The sequence below is a fragment of the Tachyglossus aculeatus genome, chromosome 2 (genome assembly GCF_015852505.1).
Source record: "Tachyglossus aculeatus isolate mTacAcu1 chromosome 2, mTacAcu1.pri, whole genome shotgun sequence".
Taxonomy (NCBI): Eukaryota; Metazoa; Chordata; class Mammalia; order Monotremata; family Tachyglossidae; genus Tachyglossus; species Tachyglossus aculeatus.
In genome coordinates, this window is record NC_052067.1 from 73,875,755 (window position 1) to 73,882,107 (window position 6,353).

General features: G+C 40.3%; 1 non-coding gene across 1 annotated transcript; it reads right to left on the reverse strand.

Moving 5' to 3' along the window:
• Positions 1–5,532: 5,532 nt before the first annotated feature.
• LOC119924775 lies at positions 5,533–5,670 on the reverse strand. The gene has a single exon (XR_005449471.1). It is a non-coding gene; the product is annotated as a small nucleolar RNA SNORA7 (small nucleolar RNA).
• Between the last annotated feature and the right edge of the window lie 683 nt (positions 5,671–6,353).

Consider the following 6,353-nt stretch of genomic DNA (forward strand, 5'->3'; position numbering starts at 1 on the left):
CACAGGTTTGGGGGTCGGGAGACCTGAGTAGTATGGGCACTGCCACTTGCCTATTGTGTAACTTTGGATAAGTCAGTTCTTAGTAGTTCGGTTTCCCCCGTCCTCTGTAAAATGAGGATCAAATACATGTTCTCCCTCCCCCTTAGACTTCTAGTCCATGTGGGACAGGGACTGTGTCTGACCCAATTATCTTGTGTCATTTAGTACAGTGTGTGGCACATAGTGCTTAACAAATACCACAAGTAGTTGTTATTACTTTTTTTATATACTCTTTCAATTGTTTGTTTTATTCTGATGCACTTGTACTGATTCCTGTTTTATACTTGTTCTTTTGGCTTAAACTATCTGTAAATAATTTTTGCTGGCTTTTCATTGGATTGAAAACTGGAGGACAGGAAACGTTTTTTGATACTGTTGTACTCTCCCAAGCTGTTACCGTAGTGCCAACACAGTAGATCCTCAATAAATTCCATGGTTGTTAGATTAATATTGTTGAGCACCACATGGAGTCTGGAATTTGTCCTTGTTTCTTTTTACTTTTAAATTTAGAAATGTCTTCAGAAATTTGTTGAAATTCAGCTAGTATTATAAGATATTTTCTATTTTTTATTTCTAATTTTACACAGTGCTGTTTTTCTAGTACTGTGCATGCCCACTAGGAGTTCTTCAGTTTAATGCTCATGTTATAGTGATGGGAAATTCAGAAGTAAACAGTACTTCGGTACCTCAATCAGTGATATTTATTGAGCTCTGACTGCATAAGAGCACTATACTGGGCATTTGGGAGAGCACAGTAAAGTAAACACAATCCTTTCCCTCAAGGAGTTTGTGTTAAGAAATAGAAGATTGTTTAGAAGCTGTGTCTTTAAATAAAATACTTTTGAGCACAAGGAGTTTTATTGTTGTGTCTTACTTGATACTTTCAAGAGGACAAGGCTATTAGAGAAAAGAAAATATTTTGTGACATTCAATAGCAGAGTAAAATTATAATATTTTCCCTTTTCCTAAAATTGGTATTCATGTTCAAATCCGGAGTTGCAAATAGTTTATTTAGAATCGGAGAGAGAAATGATGCAAGAAAATCATTTTTATATCATTTCCTACCAAGATTGCCTACATTACTGCAGTTCCATTAAGTTCAAAACTTAAATTGATGATTTAGTATTCATTTTATTCATTTATCTTCACATACGCATATCAGTCAGTCAGTTTTATTTATTGAACACTTACTGTGTGCAGAACACTATGTAAATGCATATGAAGGGCAAAATGAAATAAAGGTTTAGCATTTTCTTAGGAATAAAATCACTTAGCTAGATTCTTGAAAATTTTATGAATTAAACGTTGTGAAAAGTTAAAGTGTGTATATGTAAAACTGTTAGAAACTGCTTTTATTGTGCAAGTTTGTATTCTACAACTCTTATGAGGCATGTCTTGCACATGACTTTGGCTTTGTAATTTTTAAAACTGATATTTTGGAAATTTAAGTATTTCAGTATTAGTATTTCATATCATCAAACAAGATGGTATTTTCTAAAGTGCAACTTAGGCTTCTATTTTCTTTCCAATACTTTCTGTCCCTTTAATAATTTTCTCTTTAATCAGAATTTGTGGTAACTTCTTTAGACTTTATAGTATGAAATTTTGAGAGATCAAGAAATGAAATCCAAAAGAGCAAAGTAGATATGTCAGTCCATAAACTGACATTTGAATCCTAGTGTTAAAATGATTTTTGGATTATCAGACATCCGCAGTTCTTTCCATTGGGATAAGAAAGAGTAAGTTCACAGCTTCTTAGGATTTTCCATGACAGGAAGTACTGAAAGTGAAATGAGGGCAATTGGAACATAATTATTGGAGGTCAGGAACCAGTGTTGGGTGTGTCTATGAATTTTTCTGTTAGCCATGTAGTATTCCTAATTCTTTCACTGTTAGTTCAATGATGTCATGATGTATGTTAAACCCATGCTTCATTTGATCTGCAAGACTACATTAAAGCTTACATGCTTTTACATTGCCCCAGGGGAGGAAAAAAATGGTGGTTATCAAAAATGTTGTTTTCTGTACTTTTATCCGAACCCGTAGTTTAAATTATAATCTTTCCGTAAAATGTGGTTTTCATCCTAGTCTGTGATTGGTGTGTAATTGGTGTGTGAATAAGGCTGTTGATTCTTTGGGTTGAATAATAAAAAAAAGCTACTGGGTTATGTGCCAGAGCTAAAATGAACTGGTAGAAAATCAGTTTGCACACACCAAGATGAGTATTGTACACTACGAATTGAAGAAAAATAACTGGATAACAGCTAGAATGATTTAATAGTGATTTTTCCCACTCCCTTCTGTATTGCACTTGCATTTGGATTTGCGTCCTGTATTCATTCCTCCCTCAGCATGAAGCAGCGTGGCTCAGTGGAAAGAGCACGGGCTTTGGAGTCAGAGTTCATGGTTTTGAATCCTGGCTCCGCTAATTGTCAGCTGTGTGACTTTGGACAAGTCACTTAACTTCTCTGTGCCTCAGTTACCTCATCTGTAAAATGGGGATTAAGATTGTGAGCCCACCGTGGGACAACCTGATCACCTTGTAATCTCCCCAGCGCTTAGAACAGTGCTTTGCACATAGGAAGTGCTTAATAAATGCCATAATTATTATTATTATTATTATATTAATACCTGTCTTCCCCTTCTAGATTGTAAGCTCAACTTGGGCAGGAAACATGACTACCAACTCCATTATGTTGTACTCCCAAGCACTTAATACAGTGCTCTACACACAATAAGCACTCAATAAATACGATTGATTGCTTAAAAGCAGAACCTGTCATATAATCCAGTCTCCTGAGAAAGTGCAGGAACTGTTACCGTAAGGAATAAGTAATTTTCGTATGGATTTTGTCCTTTATGACACATCTTCAGTAAACTGACAGTTCGCTCTTATGTGCTAGATGATTATTGGGGGCTTAATGGAAGGGAGAAATCAGAAAAGAAGTGAATTGCAAAGTGGTGCAGATGGTAATTGACACCTTTTAAGCTACATTTTGCCACTTGAGCAAACCAAGTTGTTATCCGATAGCTTAGCTTCCTCTTAGCTTTTGATTTGCTTTCAGAATCTAAATTTAAATTGAGAAAAGTGTATGATAAGAACTTTGGATCATTGGAGATATTTTTTAAGTTTGGGATATCTGAGGCTAATTTTAATCAATATTTTTTGAGGATGAAGTGGGCATAGAGCTCTGAATTAAGCACTTGGGAGAAGACAGTCAAAGTAAAATCATGGCATTTGCTCTCAAACCTTAGATTTTGCATTGTAAGCCTCAAATTCTTTTCAAGTATTTTTTAAAATGTTCCCATTTTTTTGCTGCAGTTGGCCCCTGCATTATTAAAAATTTTAAGATTACTAATGTTTTTCCAGTAGTATACAAACTGGATCAAGACAACAGATGGGAGCTAAACCACCTCACTTTTTATGTGTCCTTCCTTCATCCTGACCCAGAAATGGGAGATTCTGGGGGTTCATGGTTGCTGGCTTTCTAGCTGCTGTGTTGACGTTTTACTCCCGGCTCTTTCACTCTCACAAAGTGGCTTTCCCAGTGGGGCCCTGCGACGTGATGAGAAGTCATTGTCCAGAAAGTAGGGTTTCACTCGTAGCATATAATAAAAATAATGACATTTATTAAGCACTTACTATGTGCAAAGCACTGTTGTAAGCGCTGGGGAGGTTACAAGGTGATCAGGTTGTCCCATGGGGGGCTCACAGTCTTAATCCCCATTTTACAGATGAAGTAACTGAGGCACAGAGAAGTTAAGTGACTTGCCCAAAGTCGCACAGCAGGCAATTGGCGGAGCTGGAATATGAACCTGTGGCCGACTCCAAAGCCCGTGCTCTTTCCACTGATATGGAGTAGCTGGGTGAGACTACAGCCTGAAGGAGGACAGCTAATGGAGGCGGGATAGTAATAATAACAGTTGTGGTATTTGTTAAGTGCTTACTATGTGCCACACACTGTACTAAGCCCTGGGGTGGATACAGGCAAGCTCATAGACTCATACCCCATTTTGCAGATGAGGTAACTGAGGCACTGAGAAGTGAAGAGACTTGCTCAAGATCCCACAGCAGAAAAGTGGCAGAGTCAGGATTAGAACCCATGACCACCTGACTCCCAAGCCCATGCTCTTTCCACTAGGCCATGCTGCTTCTCAATCTTGTTGGAGAGATGATGCAGTTGGTTTTGCCATTGGACATTTACTCGGATCAGACCTACAACTTAGCTCTAATGCTTCTGCTGTTTTCTGACTGGTCTGTCTAGTTGGGTGAAGACGAAGTGAGTTTTTTGGTTGTTGCTATAGATGTGAATGTTTTGGGTGTTTTTTGCTTTTCCGTTGGTTTTCACAATGAAGGGAAAGAGATCCTCAGTCTTCACTAAGCCAATCTGAGTACCCTAACAATGGCTTACCAAAGTGGCATCTGCTACTGCTGAGTTCTCAGATACTCTGTTCTGTGGCCACAGAGTGTACTTGTTTTTCCACGAGCTATCTTGCAATGTGTGCTGCTGGTCATGGGTGGACAGGGTGTGAGTGTGTAGATGGTTCAGTGCAAGTAGTCACCATTACTGCAAAACAGCTCGAGTGCAGGTCTCGTTGACAGTCATTCATTCATTTATTCAATCGTATTTATTCATTCATTCATTCAATTGTATTTATTGAGCGCTTACTATGTGCAGAGCAGTGTACTAAGCGCTTGGGAAGTACAAGTTGGCAACATATAGAGACTGTCCCTACCCAACAGCGGGCTCACAGTCTAGAAGGGGGAGACAGACAACAAAACAAAACATATTAACAAAATAAAGTAAATAGAATAAATATGTACAAACATATATACATATATACAGGTGCTGTGGGGAGGGGAGGGAGGGGGAGAGAAAGGAGGGGGCTCAGTCTGGGAAGGCCTCCTGGAGGAGGTGAGCCCTCAGTAGGGCTTTGAAGGGAAGAAGAGAGCTAGCTTGGTGGATGTGCGGAGGGAGGGCATTCCAGGCCAGGGGGAGGACGTGGGCCGGGGTTCGATGGCGGGACAGGCGAGAACGAGGCACGGTGAGGAGGTCAGCAGCAGAGGAGCAGAGGGTGCAGGCTGGGCTGTAGAAGGAGAGAAGGGAGGTGAGGTAGGAGGCGAGGTGATGGAGAGCCTTGAAGCCGAGAGTGAGGAGTTTTTGCCTGATGTGTAGGTTGATTGGTAACCACTGAAGATTTTTGAGGAGGGGAGTAATATGCCCAGAGCGTTTCCGCACAAAGATGATCCGGGCAGTCCTGTCCTGTCTTGTCTTATGCCGTTGAGTCATTTCCGATCCATAGCCACACCACGGACACATCTCTCCCAGAATGCCCCGCCCCTTTCCATCTACAATTGTTCTGGTAGTGTATCCATAGAATTTTCTTGATAAAAATCTCGAAGTGATTTACCATTGCCGCCTTCCGTGCAGTAAACTTGTCTCTACCCTCGACTCTTTCCCATGCCGCTGCAGCCCAGCAGTGTGTGTTTTGACTTGTAGCAGATTGCCTTCCACTCGCTAGCCACTACTCAAGCTAGGAATGAAATGGGTATGCCTCTGCTTGACTCTCCCTCCCATAGCCAAGGCTGGTAGAGTACGGGAAACTCTCCAGGTGTCACCTTGAGAGGGGGTATTGACAGTAGGATATGCCTTTTTCCCTTACCCATTGATGTCTTAGCAACCTTCACCTGAACAGTAGAGGACCAACAAAGGTGTGCTGCTTGACTCAAAAAATGAACTACTTTCTTATAGAATGTGCAAGAGATTCTCACATATGGATCCAGTTTCACCATGTCCTACTAGATTGTAAGCTCCTTTAAGGCAGGGATCATGTCTACCAATTCTTCTGTATTCTCCCTACAGTATTCTACATACAGTAAGGACTCAGTAAAAATCATTGATTGATAGATTGACTGTCAGCAGTGTCATCTTTGAACCAAAAGACAGCTACCAGCTGTGACTGATTTAGAAACGATTTCCTGAAGGAAGTGGGATTTTAGAAGGGCTTTGAGGTGTAATGGCAGATTTGGGCATCAGGGAGTTCCAGGCCAAAGGAGCGGCAAGAGCAAAGGCAGGGAGGCAGCTAAATCAATCAATCAATCAATCAATCGTATTTATTGAGCGCTTACTATGTGCAGAGCATTGTACTAAGCGCATGGGAAGTACAAATTGGCAACACATAGAGACAGTCCCTACCCAACAGTGGGCTCACAGTCTAAAAGGGGGAGACAGAGAACAGAACCAAACATACCAACAAGATAAAATAAATAGGATAGAAATGTACAAGTAAAATAAATAAATAAATAAATAAAT